The 17,881-nt window shown below is 35.2% G+C and overlaps 1 long non-coding RNA gene across 2 annotated transcripts in view; it reads left to right on the forward strand.

Annotated features, from left to right (window-relative positions):
• The window catches only part of LOC129532428 (uncharacterized), a 67,169-nt gene that overhangs the window by 16,738 nt on the left and 32,550 nt on the right, over positions 1 to 17,881 (forward strand). For both annotated transcript variants that reach the window (XR_008678158.2, XR_008678157.2), the window contains exon 2: positions 11,303 to 11,352. This is a non-coding gene — a long non-coding RNA (uncharacterized lncRNA). The remainder of the gene's footprint in view (positions 1 to 11,302; positions 11,353 to 17,881) is intronic.

The raw sequence follows: 17,881 nt of genomic DNA on the forward strand, positions 1-17,881 counted from the left end.
TAAAAATATATATATACATATATACACACATATATACACATATACATATATACACATATACACATACATGTACATATATACACATATATACATATATATATAAAAGAGCTACAAAAAAAGTCAAATAGTCAAACAACGAACAAAGATATGCAGGATACATATTTAAGTCAAAACATAAATAAACAATCCAACAAATATTAACAGATCATCTGTTATATTCTACATATGATACTCAGCACTTACATCACACCTAATAATTGGGAAATATAATTTTGCCCATAAGTATCTTAAAATAAAGCTTCAAAAATATAACTCAATACATAACATAGCAACATAAAGTGCTAAGGATTTTTAAATAAATTTTTCAGTAGAATAATACCAAACAAGAGAAATGAGTTAATTTAAGAGTAGTTGATGGGCCATAATGAAGTGGGGACTGAGACATTAAAGACTAAGTGATTTGTATTTAACAAAAAATGAAAATAAAGCCAATAGATACAATTATTTTGGTTAACTCTTCATTATTATACATGCATGCAAATTTTTTATGAAATGACACAGAAATTCTCTAAAATATTTTGTGTTACTATCGCTGGATTTTATTGTCTTTGATTCATTCATATTGCACAATGTACAAACGTCCATGCTTCCTAAAGACTAAAGAAAAAAATAAACAATATAAGCTTAGGGGTATCACCAAGTTGACTAGAGGAAGTTTGACCTGGTATCTATTATCCTTGAAACCACCAATGGCAATAAAACTCCATTCAGTGGACCATGAGGGTGCATAAACTGCAGGCCTAATTTGAATGTAATAGCTGAACGCTGCCACTCATGACTGGCTAGCTTAGAAAGTTTTCCCCGATTATTTTCAATAACCTGAAAGTAAAGTCATCCTGCAATTTAAGTGAATGGATACTCTGTTCCTTACTTATCAAGTTACAGTAAAGTTTTATCTTATTGTGGCATCTCCTCAGTACATCACTTGCAATTTTCTGGGGGATGAAACAATATTTTCTGTTAAGTAAAATGACTAAAAAAATTCTACTCAAAAATTTTAGGAGTTTAGCAATGTGAGAAAGAATTTTATCTGAAAATCATTTCATAGTAAAGCTACATTTGCAGATAACTTTACATGTATTAAATCGATAACATGCTTCTGAACACCAAGTGTAAAAATTATCACATATTTGATGAAACTGACTTCAAAATGTTCAAATTCTGTTAAGTCTAATTTTAGGAAAGTATTCTTATTTGTAAATGTTTTAAACAATCAGTGCAAGATTCCACCTAATTTAAATTTTATTTGGTGGAGGATTACTTTCTCTTTTATCTTTCTTTTTTAAAATCACTTTCTAAAGCGACTATTACCATGGTCACAGTTATATTCTGCAACATGAGCAAAAACATTTTTAACTTAGAAATGTGTCCAGTACTATCTGTAAAGTCATTAAATATAGACAGTCTTACTAGTAACTTTTTTGTACTCCCTAGGTTTTTCTCTAATGATGAAGAACAGGGTGTGATTTCACTGGAATATGGTGATTACAATATTCTCTTACCTGATAAACATGACATGCTATAAATTTGATTGTGTAAAGTTAGAAAAGTTCTACACTTTATCTCATTATATCTTTTCCTGTAGCTACTCTACTGAAATAAAACCTTCAGTTTTTATATGCACAACTTTTCCATCACTCAAAATCAACTTAAAACTATAAATGTCCTATTTACCATTGTAAGTTTGAAGAAGAGTCAGAAGCAGTTTACAACTAAGATGAGCTTGAGTTAAACGTTTTTAAGCATTTAATTATTAAATTATTAAATTTTTACACAAAATTCCATACATATATACCTACACGTACTGCATCTTTAATAATTATTTAAATAGTTATTTGCAATAAAATCTTAGAAAATGGATTATTCAAGTATACAAGTAAATTCCACAGAAGTTAATCATCTATGCATCAGGGTTATTACATAACTATAATTATGACTTTCCTAGAAAAATGCTTCAGAGTTAAAATAACCAATATTTTGAAAAAAATTTTAAAAAATCCTCAGAGTAATAAAACATCTATTGAACTTCTTTCTCTAAAAATTGAAATGCACTTAAATTACAGAATCTCATAATTCATGTGCAAAAAATACTCTTAACTATGAAGATTAAATGTTTGTTAAAGGGAAGAATTGGTGTTGGTGGAATAACCACAATAATCTACTTACCTTAAATTACAGGCTTGAGAAGAGATGAAACAGCTTCTCATCAAAGGTAATTCACGTTCAAATATCCATTCTGGGCAAGCCGAGTGCTCATCTACTTTCCCAGCTAAGATGCTGATGTCAGTGGCTGCTGCCATCGCGCTGACTGCTGCTGGGAGACAGGGTTGGGGCTGCACACTCCGTGGAGCCAGTGGAAGCCCCACCGCTTCTAAGTTGGGGCAGGAGCTCCCTGGATGCCTCTGCAGCCATCCAAACCACGGATACCGACCCAGGTGTCCTACTCTATGGAGCAGGCAGGAGCCCCACCCTCCTGGGTGGGGCTGCAGTTGCCCAAACTGTGGCTGTGGATAGGAGCCTCCCTAAGCTCTTGGTGGGGCGCCAGGAGCAGGCAGGGTCTGCCCTCCCAGGTGCAGCTGCGGCTGCCTCTCCTGTCTGCAGACCTGGGCCTCCAGCTCTAAGGAGCAGGCAGGAGCCCCGCCCAAACTGCTGCTGTGGATCTGAGCCTCCCTGTGCTCTTCAGGGTGGCTAAGAGCAGGCAGGATATTGCCTCTAGGGTGCAGCTGCAGACGGGGGCCTCTCACTCCACGGAGCAGGAAGGAGCCAGGGACAAACTGGACACCCGTCCCTTCCAAGCTGACAGGCCGGGAGCACCCCAGGTGCAGCTGCGGCTGCCCGACCAGGTGCAGGACCCGGGCATCTCTGCAGCCTTCACTCTCAGGGTCGGGGAAGGCCCCCAGTCCCTGCAGGCTTGAGGATGTCTGCTCTCCCTGCCTGGCCTCTCTCCCCTCCAGGAACCTGCTCCAACCTCAAAGCGGGATAGAGGCTGAGCCGGGGGTCATGAATGGCAGCTAGAGGAAAAGATTCCTGGGCGGAAGTAGGCAGGTTCCCAGGAAGGCCTCACCTTCAGGTCAGGGAGAGCCTGAAGGCTGGGGGCTCTGGGCCCACCCATGGCCGCCCATGGACCAATCAACGTGCACTTCCTCCCCTTGAGGTTCATAAAACGCTGGGCTTAGGCAGAGCAGAGCAGAGGACGGCCAGAGGATGAAGAAGGCAGAGAGAAGACAGGAGTACCAGCTGCAGAGAGGAGCTACTGCTTCTACTGATAGCTGGAGATGACGGAACAACCGGTTGCAGAGAGGAGCTATCCTCTCTGCTGAGAGCTGCAAAGACCACCTGCTGGCAGAGAGGAGCCACCCTCTCAGGGCCTCCTTTCCGCTGAGAGGTTGGGACAACCAGTTGCAAAGAGGAGCTACTCTGCAGAGTCTCCTCTCTGCTGAGAAATGAATACTTGATGGATCTACAGAGAGAAGCACTATGGGACTTCTCTGAGTTGTAACACTCAATAAACCTCATCTTCATCTTGTTCTCCCTTCACTTGTCTGCTTACTTCATTCTTCCTGGGTGCAGGACAAGAACTGTGCAAAGGCACTGCAGCCATAGAAGTTTCTGGCCAGAAAATTGATACCCCAAAGATCCCATTAAAATTCTAGGAGCAAGACCTGTGTGCTGGAATAAAACATGGGCGGCAAACTGAGGAGCTGTTTTAGACAATAAACAGTTTGAAATGGAGATTTACATGCAGGAAGTTATTGGCTGGAGTGCTCTCTGAGAAAATAAAAATGTAAGATAGTGAGGGGATTAGGATTAGGCAGAGGCAAAAATTTAACTGAATGCACTAAAAATGGAGGCCTCAGAAAATTCTACAGGGAGCTTTGCTGAGTTGTTTCAATTACAGTAAGAGAGTCAGGTATGGGTTTTTGAATTCCACATATATTGCACTTTGGACACAGTCTTCCCTGGTTAGGAATGCAAGGTTAAGTGAGACGCTATTTTCTTCAACGTGCAAGATAAACTTCTACAAGTCTCTAATGTTTCCGTGAGTCTTGTGAGTGAGACACTAATTTTTATTTTTTTGGACTATCTTTCCAAGGATGTTACTATAGTAAACATTCTTGGAAGATAGAGATCGTATCTCCCTCTGGAGCAAAGAGAAAATATACTTACTACCCAGTATAGTAAAGAGAATACTTCCAGCTAGAGTCAAGAACAAGCATGCTAATGCCTATTATAAAAGATTCAATTGTTGAGTCCTTTTATGTGATGCAACCCAATATATGTACATATATTATCTGTACTGCTTTATGTCACAGTTTAAAAGTTGCTGTTGATATTTTGATTCCTGCTGTTACAATGAGTAATAATGTATCCTTTGTGTCTGAACCAGGAATCTTATGCCTTCTATTAGCAATTATGAAATTGTGGCAGGCTAACTTGCTAGCTTGAAAATAGAGTACAATTTCACACTTTTCAAGATTCTCGACAGTAGTTAGCAGCAAGCACACTTTTAGTAATTGGGTGAAAAAGTGTCTTGATCCTGGAAGGAAGACCTGTGCAGTGCATCTTGGAATCCATCAAAACAGTCATGAGAAAATCTAGTAGTAAACACTCAGGGAAGAATCAAAATTTGTAATTCAGACTGATGGTATAAAGAAAACACCAATACAGAGAAATTCACCTCCATGATCCAATCACATCCCACCAGGCCCCTCCTCCCACACTGAGCATTACAACTGGACATGAGATTTGACTGGGGATACAAATTGAAACCAGATTACTTACACATAATCAAATATTCATTTGAGTGCTAAGAATAGAATAATATCTTCTGAAATCCTGACGGATAGGTTTTTTCACCACAAAATTATAACATATCAAAAATAATTATATACATAAAAAGGAATGTCAGAAAAAGAATTAGGTGTTGAAAAATATATTGACACTTTTATAGAACTATTTTATAATCTGTTTTTCTATTTGGAATAACTGATTTTGGTTGGGTGGGGTTTTTTTAATAAATATTGTAAAAAGTTAAGATATTACTTAGTGGCTGGGTGCAGTGGCTCATGCCTGTAATCCCAGCATTTTGAGAGGCCGAGGCAGACGGATCACCTGAGGTCAGGAGTTCAAGACCAGCCTGATCAAAATGGAGAAACCCTGTCTCTACCAAAAATACAAAATTAGGCATGGTGGCACAGGCCTGTAATCCCAGCTACTTGGAAGGCTGAGGCAGGAGAATCCCTTGAACCCGGGAGGTAGAGGTTGCGGTGAGCCAAGTTTGCACCATTGCACTCTAGCCTGGGCAACAAGAGTGAAACTCTGTCTAAAAAAAAAAAAAAAAAAAAAAGAAGATGTTACTTAGTATTTGTACATATAAAGAGAAGGGTTATATGCATTAATATTTCCCAAATAATAAAAACAGTAAAGTATTTAAATGAACCTTGAACTTAAATTGTGGAAAAAAATAGACAATGTGAGAAATAGGATATTGAACCTGAGAAAAGCTAATTATCATTTCTGTAGTGAAAATAAGTTCATAATTACCCAACCAAAATTGTAAGGGAAACATTTTATTTCAAATTCCTGTAGTGGTTAATTTTTGCTGTGAACTTGACTTTTCATCAAATATTCTAGTTGTGTTATGAGGATGTTTCTAGATGAGATTAACATTTGAATTGGTAGAAGATTGTCCTCCCTAATGTAGGTGGACCTTATGCCATCAGTTGAAAAGCTGAATAGAACAAAAAGGGTAAGAGAGAACTCTTCCTACCTGACTCTCTAATCTGGGAAAGCAGTGTTCTGCCCTTAAGTGGAACTTACACCATCCACTCTTGTCCTCAGGTCTTTGTATTCAGACTGGAATTGCACCACTGATTCTCTTGGGGCTCCCATTTGCTGACTGCATATCTGGGGATTTCTTAGACTAAGGAATTATGTGGGTAATCCATCTCTTTATAATAAATTATATGTGTGCAACTATACATAAGTATATATACAAATGATATCATAATGTTATGGGGTATGTAAATTAAATTATATTATAGAATAGAATACATAATATATATTATATATCTTAATAGGCTATAATACTATGTATACACGTGTGTGTGTGTGTGTATATATATGTGTGTGTGTGTGTATATATATCTTTATTATTGATTCCATTTCTTTGGAAAACCCTAACAGGCATATCTCAGAGGTATTGCAGGTTGGGTTCCAGACTACCACAATACAACTAACATAGTAATAAAGAAAATCACACAAATTTTTTGGTTTTCCAATGCATATATGTTAGGTTGACATTACATTGTAGTCTATTAAGTTTGCAATAGCATTATGTCTACAAAAACAATGTACATACTTTAATTAAAAATACTTCATTGCCAAAAACGCTAATGTTCATCTTCGCCTTCACCAAGTCATAATCTTTTTGGTGGTGGAGGGTCTTGCCTCTATGTTGACAGTTGCTGACTGATCAAGGTGATATTTGCTGAAGGCTGGGGTGTCTGTTGCAATTTCTGACAATACGACAACAATGAAATTTGTTGCTTCAATTGACTCTTTCTTTCATGAAAGATTTCTCTGTAGCATGTGATGCTGTTTAATGGCATTTTACCCATATTCTGAGATTGGGGTCAATCCTCTCAAACCCTACTGCTCTCTTATCAACTAAGTTTATGTTATATTCTAAATCTTGTGTTGTCATTTCAACAATGTTTCTAGCATCTTCACCAGGAGTATATCCATCTCAAGCAACCACTTTCTTTGGTCATCCACAAAAAGCAATTCCTCATCCATTAAAACTTTATTAGGAGATTGAAGCAATTCAGTCACATATTCACATTTCACTTCTAATTCTAGCTCTTTTGCTATTTCCACCACATCTTCGTTACCTCTTCTACTGAAATCTTGAACCTCTCAAGGTCATCCATGAGAGGTGAAATCAACTTCTTTCAAATTCTTGTTTACGTTGATATTTTGACCTCCTCCCATGAATCATGAATGTCCTTAATGTCATCTAGAATGGTCAATCTGTTCCAGAAGGTTTTCAATTTAATTTCCCATCAGAGGAATCTATCTATGGCAGCTACATCCTTAAAAAAATGTATTTGTTAAATAACAGAACTTGAAAGTTGAAATTACTCCTTGAGCCATGGGCTGCAGAATATTAGAAGGCATAAAAATGAGAATGAAAAAATGTATAAATACTTTTTATCTGAGGAATGTTTGACTTTTACATTTTAAGGCCCAAAGAGGCATTAAAATCAGACAGCAACCATGTCCTACTTCCCATATTGAAACTGCTTATCTCTTGAAATTGCTTGTTAATGCTCGAAGTAGCTACAAATTAAGCTAAGAATGCCACATGCCAGATACTGTAACCCACACTTTACAGCTCAACAATGTATGGCCAATCATGAATCAATGTTATTTCTGTAAACCAATGAGAATCCCTGACAAATTTATATCAGCCTACTCTGTATTTCTTCTTTTACCTTTAGTTATATTTTATTTATTTATTGTTTGGGGGACAGAGTTTTGCCTTGTTTCCCAGTCTGGAGTGCAGTGGCGTGAACGTGGCTCACTATAGCCTCAGACTCCTGGTTTCAAATGAACTTCCTGCCTCAGCCTCCCAAATAGTTTGGACTACAGGCATGCACCTCCACACCCAGCTAATTTTTAAAATTTTGTAGAGATGGAGTCTCATCACACCCAGGCTGGTCTCAAACATCTGGGCTCAAGTAAGCCCCTCACACTGATCTTCCAAAGTGCTGAGATTACAGGCATGATTCGCCATGCCTGGCCTCTTTTGCCTTTAAAAGCCTGGTTGTAAGGAAAGACAAATGGAGCACTCTCCAAGGCAACCTGAAAGTATGTCCAGGTAACTGTCCTCAACCTTGGCCTTTATAAACTCTCTATATTATTTTTTGCCCCAGCTTCTTCCCTTAGATATGTAAAGACAATATTAATCTCTCTGTACATCTCCACCAGAGTTCTTGTGTGATCATGTGCATTCTCAGTGAGCAGTAATATTTTGAAAGGAACCTTTGCTTTTCTGAAAATTGGATCTAAAAAGTAGGCTTAACATTCAGTAAACCATTATGTAACAGATGTGCTGTCATCCAGGCTGTGTTGTCCCATAGGCGAGTAGATTTATCATAAATTCTTAAGGACCCTAAGATTTTCACAATTGAGCATTTAGCTTTAACTTAATATGACAAGCTTCATTAGCTCTAATAAGAGAATCAACCTGTTCTTTGTAGCTTTGAAGCCAGTCATTGACTTTTCCTCTTTAACTATGAAAGCTCTAGATGGCATCTACTTCCAATATTAAGCTGTTTAATCTCCATTGAAAATCTGTTGTTTAGTGGAAAGAGCTTCAATAGTAATCTCAGCTCGACCTTCTCAATAATTTGTTGAAGAATCTACACCAGCACTCGCTCCTTCACCTTGCACTTTTATGTAATGGAGGTTTCTTTCCTTAAACCTCATGGACCAACTTCTGTTAGCTTCTAACCATTCTTCTGCAATATTCTCACCTCTCAGCCTTCACTGAATTGAAGAGAGTTAGGGACTTGCTCTGGACTTGACTTGGCTTAAGGGAACGTTGTAGTTGGTTTGATCTTCTATTCAGACCAGTAAAATTTTCTCCACATGAATAAAAATCTGTTTTGTATAAAGGTTCTACATAGCTTAAAGCCACAATGAGATTAAACTAAATGTTTTTGTTTAATATTTGATACTTTCATATCATTCATGTTTTCACTGAGTAGTACTTTTAATTTCCTTCAATAAATTTTCCTTTGTATTTACAACTTGTCTGTTTGATGCAAGAGACCTAATTTTCAGTTCATCTTGGCTTTTGACATGCCTTCCGTACTAAGCTTAATTATTTATAGCTTTGATTTAAATTGGGAGATGTGCAACTCTTCATTTCACTTGAACACTTTGAGGCAATTGTAGTGATATTCATTGGTCTAATTTCAACATTGCTGTGTCTCAGGGAATAGGGAGGACTGATGAGAGCAAGAGAGATGGGTGAATGGCCAACAGTGGAGCAGTCAGAATACACACAACATTTATTGAATAAGTTCACCATCTTATATGGGTCAGGTTGATGGCTTCCCAGAGCAATTGCGATAGTAACATTTAAGATCACTGATCAAAGATCGCTGTAACAGATATAATAATAATGAAAAGTTTGAAAGATTGTGAGAATTACCAAAACATGACACAAAGGCACTAAGTGAGGACATGTTACTGGAAAAATGGTGCCAATAGACTTACTTCATGCATGGTTTACGCAAATCCTCAATTTGTAAAAAAATGTACTATCTGCAAAGCACAACAAAGTGAAACACAATAAAAGAGGTACTTTAGTTAGCCTGATATAGAACTGAATATAAGAATTGTTATTTGGGGAAGATTTGAAATGGTCTGTGTTATATAACTTTCAATTAACCTGAATGAGTTTTTCAAATAATCTGTTCTTACGAATTGAAACATATTTTTTCAATATTATTAATTTATTGACCACTAAAATCATTAGTTGCTTGCCAAATTGTCCATTCACAGCTATTTATAATTTCTTTATTTACCCCATTCACTGCATTTTCAGTTTCTAACTACATATAACTTTCTAATAAATATAATATTATCTCCTTAAAAAGGTAAGCAAAAAACATTTCCCATCTCTATGGTTATGCCTTACATCTTTTGATACTGAAATAGAAGGATTTATGTAATACATTTCCAGACAATATTTTTTAAAATCTCATTGTGACTTTAAGTTATATAGAACCTTGATATTTTCACAATTACTTACAGAATTATATGTCACACAAAATTTTATACCCATTATTCTGTAATAGAATATATTTATTTTATTTATAGTTAACATATAATGTTACTATAATAGCATTTGATATAGTCACAAAGGAAAAAAACGTTTAATATTTGCTGCTGATACAAGCACATTTTAATCTCTCTTTCCATATTACTCCAGGCTTCTTTATTATCACTGTCCCGTAAAAAGAAGTTTGACCTATTTTCAAAAATCCACTGCAGACTGCATATGCAAATGTCATCTTTGCTGTATTATTTTCATAATCTTCAGAGGCTAACACATAGGTTCTCTCACACTTTGCTGAATAAGTTGTACTATGCATAGTACTTTAATATAATTATTTTTCATCTCATACTTACGTAGCCTAAGAGGAAGTTAAGAAAACCCAGGTACCACCAAACAAACAAAAAAAATAATTAGATGATCTTCTCTCACAGGACAACTTTTACATTATGTGTAGGCATACATCTAGTTCCTGTGAGAAACATATGCCTTCTCCTGATCTTGGATGAAGGAGAGTGTTCTAAGAATGACATAATTGACAAATACTGGTCATTGAAATGCTGGTTTTGTTTTCAAAATGGAGGGAAGCCTTGATTTTAGTTAAGGATCTCATAGTTTCCTGGGATGCTGAGGAACTTAACAAGAGCTCAAAAGCAAATACACTCAATTATAAAAGGAGAATTGATAACAAATAACTCAGAATTAAATAGCAATCCTAATTTAAAATTCCAAAGCCCTATACTTTGGAGATGAGTGGGGTTTTGAGCAAATTTAGTCTTGAGATGATTTTTGTTACACATATTTTGTGCCTTACTCTAGAACATTCTGAACAGGTGATATTAGTTACTCTATAAATCTCTTTTCACTTACATTGAAAGTTTGAATTTAAGCCATGTTCTCTGAGGTAAAGGGTCAAAGGTTTTATCTACTAAGCCACCAAACCCCTCATTTCAAGTATTTTTGAGTCCGAGTATTTCTTTGTGACAGAAGACACTCATGAGGAATTATATGCTGTGCCTGAGGGTGAGGAAGTACAAGAAAGACAGCCTTATTAAGAGTACATGGGCTACAGACTGACAGATTTTGACCTTCACAATGACACAAAGGCAAAGATGAATGCAAAAGAGCCTCACTACTGTGGAACATTGTAACAAGACAATCTTTAGGACCTAAAAATATAAAATAAAAAAGAGAAGGAAAACTGTTTATGAATATAGGGAGAATGAAAACAAGTCTACTATTGGTTTGAGAGAAGTAGAAACTCAAAGATAGAAAACTTTAAACACTGTTGGTCAAACAAGATATTAAGGATAGAAGAAGCAAAAGGGCTGATATTGTCTAGTATTGTCCGACAAATTATGATTTCAACCGCTTTTGTCCTTTTGTAAACAGAAATGATTATTATTCTTCAAGAAGAAATCCACTAACAGCATCCTTTTCAGGTAACTTTTTAAACTTTTTAAAATTATATTATCATTGGAAATAAACATAGCAAGGCTTAAGCACCAAAGGGAAATCAGCAAATATAGATAATAATCAGTTAATTGTACTTTAATTTTAATTAATTGTATTTGTCTTCTTTTTATTGTAATTTGTATTCTAAATTAATGCAACAGTGTTGTGAAAACAAGTTAGGAAGAACCCACCTGATGTCATATACTCTCTAGTGAGCAAACAGCATTGTGCAGTAGAATTACAACCAGAATAACTCAAACGTTTAGTTTTAAGTAAAAAATATTGTCACATGTGTCTTTTAATTTTTACTAATGAGTTGCAATAGCCTCCAGATCCTCATTAGCAGAAAGTTGTCTCCTTTTTCCTGTCTTCTCAACACTTTGCCCAAAGCATCTTGTCTCGGGTTTTGTAATACAGTCTCATCTAAAGTGGTTTAATTCTCCTTTCAAATGCCAGAGAAGAGACAACACCAGAAAGCCCACTGGCACCCATTGCTTTTCAACCTGCCAGAGTCCTCATTAGCAGCAACCAATTACAATTACTTACAGTAATCTCTCAAAGATATCTTTTTATCTCAAAATTGAAAAAATATATAAATGAAAACCACCAATATAAACTAGGTAAATTTAAAACATAACTAAGCTTAATTCAAAATATATATTTTAGAAATCCATAATGTTTATATTATGAAATTTCTCAAGAATGGGTTTTTTATTTTTCCATTTTTTCATTTCCAATAATTTCAATAACATTTAAACAGAATAATGTTAAATTAGACTCTATTAAAATTTGTTAATAAAAATTTTAATTATTGAAAATCATACTATTTAGAAGCAGGAATTAATTCTGTATAATGCCTGTATAGAAAAATGTATGATCATTTTTACTGGCTAAATATATATCAATTATCCTGTCATAAATAAAGCAACTATCTGTAAATTTAAAAGATATCGAAGGAGTTTAGAAATTGCCATGCCAAAATATGCCACTTCAGTATATTAATTATTTTTCATTGAAAGCAATCTTTCAGTGCTATTATTAAAGTTGCTACTCAATTATTTGGAAAGAGCTTGCAGGAAGAAAGAGGACTTAAATTCCACACTCACCTTGCAAAGCGAGTCTTTAAAAAAACAAACTTATGACTCTGAGAGTACCTCAAAGTCCACCCATTTTTCTTGCCAACCACAAACTCTTCCCTATTTGTCTCCAAATGTTTGTACATAATATAAAAAGCCAGGACATAGGAAAAACAATTATCTCCCACTTAAATGAAAAAAAAAATCTTAAATAATCTCCTTAGAAACCAGAGCCCTTGGAGAATAATGTTTTCCCCTTCTCTCAGATAATTCCCCATTGATTGAGATGGTCATCTAATCCTTCACTGTATACCCAGTACCCACCATTAAACTTAAAATGGAGAATTGGGAATTGGAGTTCTTCATTGACAATGATACAACTTTTTCTTCCATCAGTTTAGAAATTTTCTATCTGTCACTTCTAATTTTATTCAAGCTGTGGAATTCTCCGGGCAAGCACTTTATTGCCTATATCTCAGGCTAACCCAATATCCTCAGGACCTCTCCACATCCATGCTGCCTTTTTAGCTTCAGACTTCTCACCAGCAAATATTTTAAATAGGGATTTGTCATGTAAATGTAATGCCACTATACAATGTAATGAGGAACACATTTTTATTTCTCTGCCCTCAGACCAAACCTCAAACTTCCTACTTTTCCTAATAGAGAACCACCTCAATTTAAAATACTCTAAAATCATGCAAACTTACGAGATGTTCCAGTTATTTCTTGGCCTCACATGCAAATGAGGTTGTATTGCTACTGAGTGCAGAACCCATGAACATTGTTTAAAAATGGAAAATATGTATTAATAGCTTATCTCCAATATTAAAATTCACAAAATAGTTAGAGTAAGCAGTGATATTGTCAACTTCTTCAAATTCATGTATAATATGTGAATTAATGTCAATTTGATCATATTAATACCAAATGACAGTCCTTAATAGAGTACTTATTACATGCTTAATGGTATGCTAAATTCTTTAAATGGATTATCTAATGTTACTCACACAACAACTATATGAATTGAAACTACGATTAGCCCACTTTACAGATAAATTGAAATGCAGAGATATTTATACAGTATACCTTGACCAAATTCACAGTCAATAAATTCAATAATCATTCTTATCTCAAAATACTCTGACTAGTCTGCATAAGCACTTAACTACCAGGCTGCAACTTTACTGGTAAAAAAAGAGGTGATGTGGATCTACAATTTCATACAGTTATTAAGAATTAATGTGTGTCATGTAACATCTATAAAAACAGCTAAAATATTATATTTAATTCTACTCTTTTACAAAGTCACTTAAACATTTAATGGTATGCAAATTTAGAAATGTATTCTGCAACAATCTGGAATATATAATAAATTTTAGGTTATTAGCATAAATAATCACAGAACATTTGGTATTGATAATACTTAGAAAGCCCTTCTAAACAAAGGCAAAAGAAATAAAAAAAAGTAACTGCAGTATTTCATCCATAACCAGATGGTCAGGCATAACAAATCAGGAGTATGTAAATAACAGCATTGCAAGAACACATGAAAAATGACTAGTTACTCGACATCTACTTATACGTAGATGATCCCCATGTATTGAGACTAGTGCGGTCCCCGGAGTTGCCAGTGTCATTTTAAAGTTCATTTATATAAAGGTACGTAAACAGATGTGTGAAGAACATCTGGGGCTTGTGCTAAAATCAGCTATAAAATATAGTACATATGTAATTCAAAATGCACATAAAATAAAATGGGAAAATATAGTCGACTGTAAGTTACTGAACTCAGCACCATTATTCTCCATCTTGATGCCTACAGCAAGTATTTTTTTTCTATATATTAGCAAACATTCAGTAAAAAGTAATGTGCAGGCTCCAAGTCAACCAATGCCTTTATAACAACAAAGTAACAATTTTAGAAAGAATACATGGGTACATTTTATGTGGAGATAAGTTTAATAGAGATAGCTATATTCATCCCAACAAAAATTTTACCAAAATATTTGCTTCAAAATAAGCATTTTTGATGTATTGAGGAGAGATTTTCAGCCACAACAGGTCACCCACAGCTAATTATACGGCTTTTGTCTTTATGCATATATTATGATTGGCAAGCTGCCAATGGACATGTGTAAATAATGAACAAAGCAATGAATTTAAAAATTGTAAACCACTGGACCAAGCTGCTGTCTTAATGGCAGAATATTAGCTTCCACACCTGGTCCTCATTCTGATAATCCTGAAGTATCTTTATCAGATTTATTTACATTGTTCTTTCTTAATATTTAACACTAGTCATATAAAAGAGAATTATAATACTTTAATAAAAAATAGGAAGATTAGTTTGGCTGAAGAGTCACTTGCTTCAGTAAAATTCCACTCTTTAAAAATCACTTCGATTCTTGTTCTACTTTAACTGTTTTCGTGAAATCATTTTCTCTCAGCCTTAACCATACTACCTATATCTAGTTTATTTCTGCTGGATTAGCCTAACATAACATGAACATATTTTAAGTCAGAAGCCATATCGTGTCTTCCTTTTTATCACCTCTAAAAGCAGTATGTACACACTGAGCATTCAGATTTCTCCTTTAATGGATCACCTGGTTATGTCATAACTTTAGTTATGATAAACCAATGGTTTAATGTTCTCTGTAATACCTTCCATGTACTTTTAAACCTTAATCCCTTTTGTAGTTGTCTTTTCTAAGACAAATTATGCCACCCAATGTAATTTTACTTTTAAAAATTAATTTTAAAACAGGTGTAACTGCATTTTGCCAATATTTATTAAATCTAGGAGTTATGACTTTGCCATAAAGTTACATTTCTTCCTGTTTTCTATTAAAAAATCTAAATATTAAATAAATTTAATTTTTATAGTTTTTGTATTATTTAAAAAATATCTCCCGTCATTGTCATTTAACCTTTATTATATTCTTGACCTTTTCCCTCTTATGTATAATAAAACTTTAGGTACATTTGACATTTGTAGACTATTTGGTTTAGCTTTTGCTATAAATGTTCACAATAGATTTCAAACTTTTTATTTACTTTTAAGTAAACTTAAAGGACAAATCATTTTTAATTAGAGAGACATATTGCAGAAATTAATCTTATCCATCTCCTTCTTTTAACTTGTAACAAGAATGCCCCACATATGCCATAGCTGGTGTCAATATAACTTTCTATGCCCACGTTCGGTGCTGCTGACCATCCATCACACTCCCAGATTAGGGCCAAATTTGGCCTTAAATTCTTTTCTGTAATGTGACTGAGAAGAGATAATCAATGAATATTATTTTTTATTTTAAACTGCTGTTTATAAAACAGCTTTCTAAGGAATCATCGGGAAAGCTTAGACATAAAATACATTTCTAGTCAGCTCCCTAGAAGTTTTGATTGAATATGAATGGGAATCTGTATTTTAATAAAAATCTCTAATTTATTGAAGAAGTCAGATCAACAATTACTTAAGGTCCACACTTAGGAATAGCTGGTCTGAAACATTCAAATTAATGATCATGTCTTTTTATTTTACTTATTTGTTGATATATTTATACACTCATTTGGTTTATTATTTGGGTTTATTCATTCAAGTAATGTTACAGGCTAAATGTTTATGTCCCTCCAAAATTCTCATGTTGAAATCCTAACCCCAGTGTGACTGTATTTGGAGATGGGGCCTCAAAGGAAGTAATGAATGTTACATGAGGTCGTAAGGGTGGGGCCCTCATCCTACAGGGTTAGTTTACTTACAGAAAGAGACAGTAAAGAGCTTGCTCACTCCCTCTCTTCTCACTCACACACACTGAAGGAAGGGCCACATGAGAACAAAGTGAGAAGGTTGCCTTTTGCTACCCAGAAAGAGAACATTCACCAGAAATCAACTATGCTGCCACCTTGATCTTGAACTTCTAGCCTCCAAACTGTTAGAAAATACCTTTCCATTGCTTAACTCATTCAGTCAGATGTATACCACATTTTGTTAGGGTGGCCTGAGCAAACTAATATAAGTAACAAATTCAGTAGTAATTTCTTTCTATTATTCTTTTTTTTTTTAATTACCCTATTTATATTAAAGCATCTTATTTCCAAAAAAAAAAAAAAATACATTTTTCCTTCATTTGGTGGTCTGGAAAGATGAAACATACAAAACAAAATAAAATAAAATAAAATGGAAAAAAAATGTGTCAGTCAGATGTTAGGCAAGAAAATGGAATCATTAATCACAATGGGAATTAGAGATTTGTTATATGAATTAGGCCTTATTCATATGTAGGGAGATTTTGAAAGAAAATTGAAATGGGAACATCAGCAAATCAGAGAAAGATTCACTAACCAGTTCTTGTATAATATTGCTGCATGAATAAGACCTCAGAGGAAAGTACGAGAATTCGATAAATCTGCAACTGAAGAGCAATCGGTAAGCGGGGATTCAGAAAGAGATCTACAGAAATTTCCAGGTCCTGGAAATCTTTTGCCCCTTTGTAACTACCTCTCCTATGGGCCTCCAGCCATGCACTGAGTGGTTGACCCGGGGCCACAGGCGCCAGCACAATTAGCAGTCAAGTTGGGTTCCATATCTAAGTGGAGTTTAGATATGGAGATCACCCAAAGGCACCCCTTCAAATGTTCATGACCAGGTTCCACTGTGAGAACCTCCCAACCTTACAGGCTGCTGCTTTTACTTTGCCTTTCACACCTCAGGTAAATTTTACCATTAGCTAACTATACTCCGAAACCTAGGGAAGGGGATTCCGAGAAACATTTATTTATTTAATTATTTTTAAATTTTATTATCATTATACTTTAAGTTTTAGAGTACATGTGCACAACATGCAGGTTTGTTACATGTTAGACCTAAAACCATAAAAACCCTAGAAGAAAACCTTGGCAATACCATTCAGGACATAGGCATGGGCAAGGACTTCATGTCTAAAACACCAAAAGCAATGGCAACAAAAGACAAAATTGACAAATGGGATCTAATTAAACTAAAGAGCTTCTGCACAGCAAAAGAAACTACCATCAGAGTGAACAGGCAACCTACAGAATGGGAGAAAATTTTTGCAACCTACTCATCTGACAAAGGGCTAATATCCAGAATCTCAAATGAACTCAAACAAATTCACAAGAAAAAAACAAACAACCCCATCAAAAAGTGGGTGAAGGATATGAACAGACACTTCTCAAAAGAAGACATTTATGCACCAAAAAACACGTGAAAAAATGCTCATCATCACTGGCCATCAGAGAAATGCAAATCAAAACCACAATGAGATACCATCTCACACCGGTTAGAATGGTAATCATTAAAAAGGTGCTGGAGAGGATGTGGAGAAATAGGAACACTTTTACACTGTTGGTGGGACTGCAACCAACAGTGGAAGTTCAGCCATTGTGGAAGACAGTGTAGCGATTCCTCAGGGAT

The sequence above is a fragment of the Gorilla gorilla genome, chromosome 2 (genome assembly GCF_029281585.2).
Source record: "Gorilla gorilla gorilla isolate KB3781 chromosome 2, NHGRI_mGorGor1-v2.1_pri, whole genome shotgun sequence".
Lineage (NCBI taxonomy): Eukaryota > Metazoa > Chordata > Mammalia > Primates > Hominidae > Gorilla > Gorilla gorilla.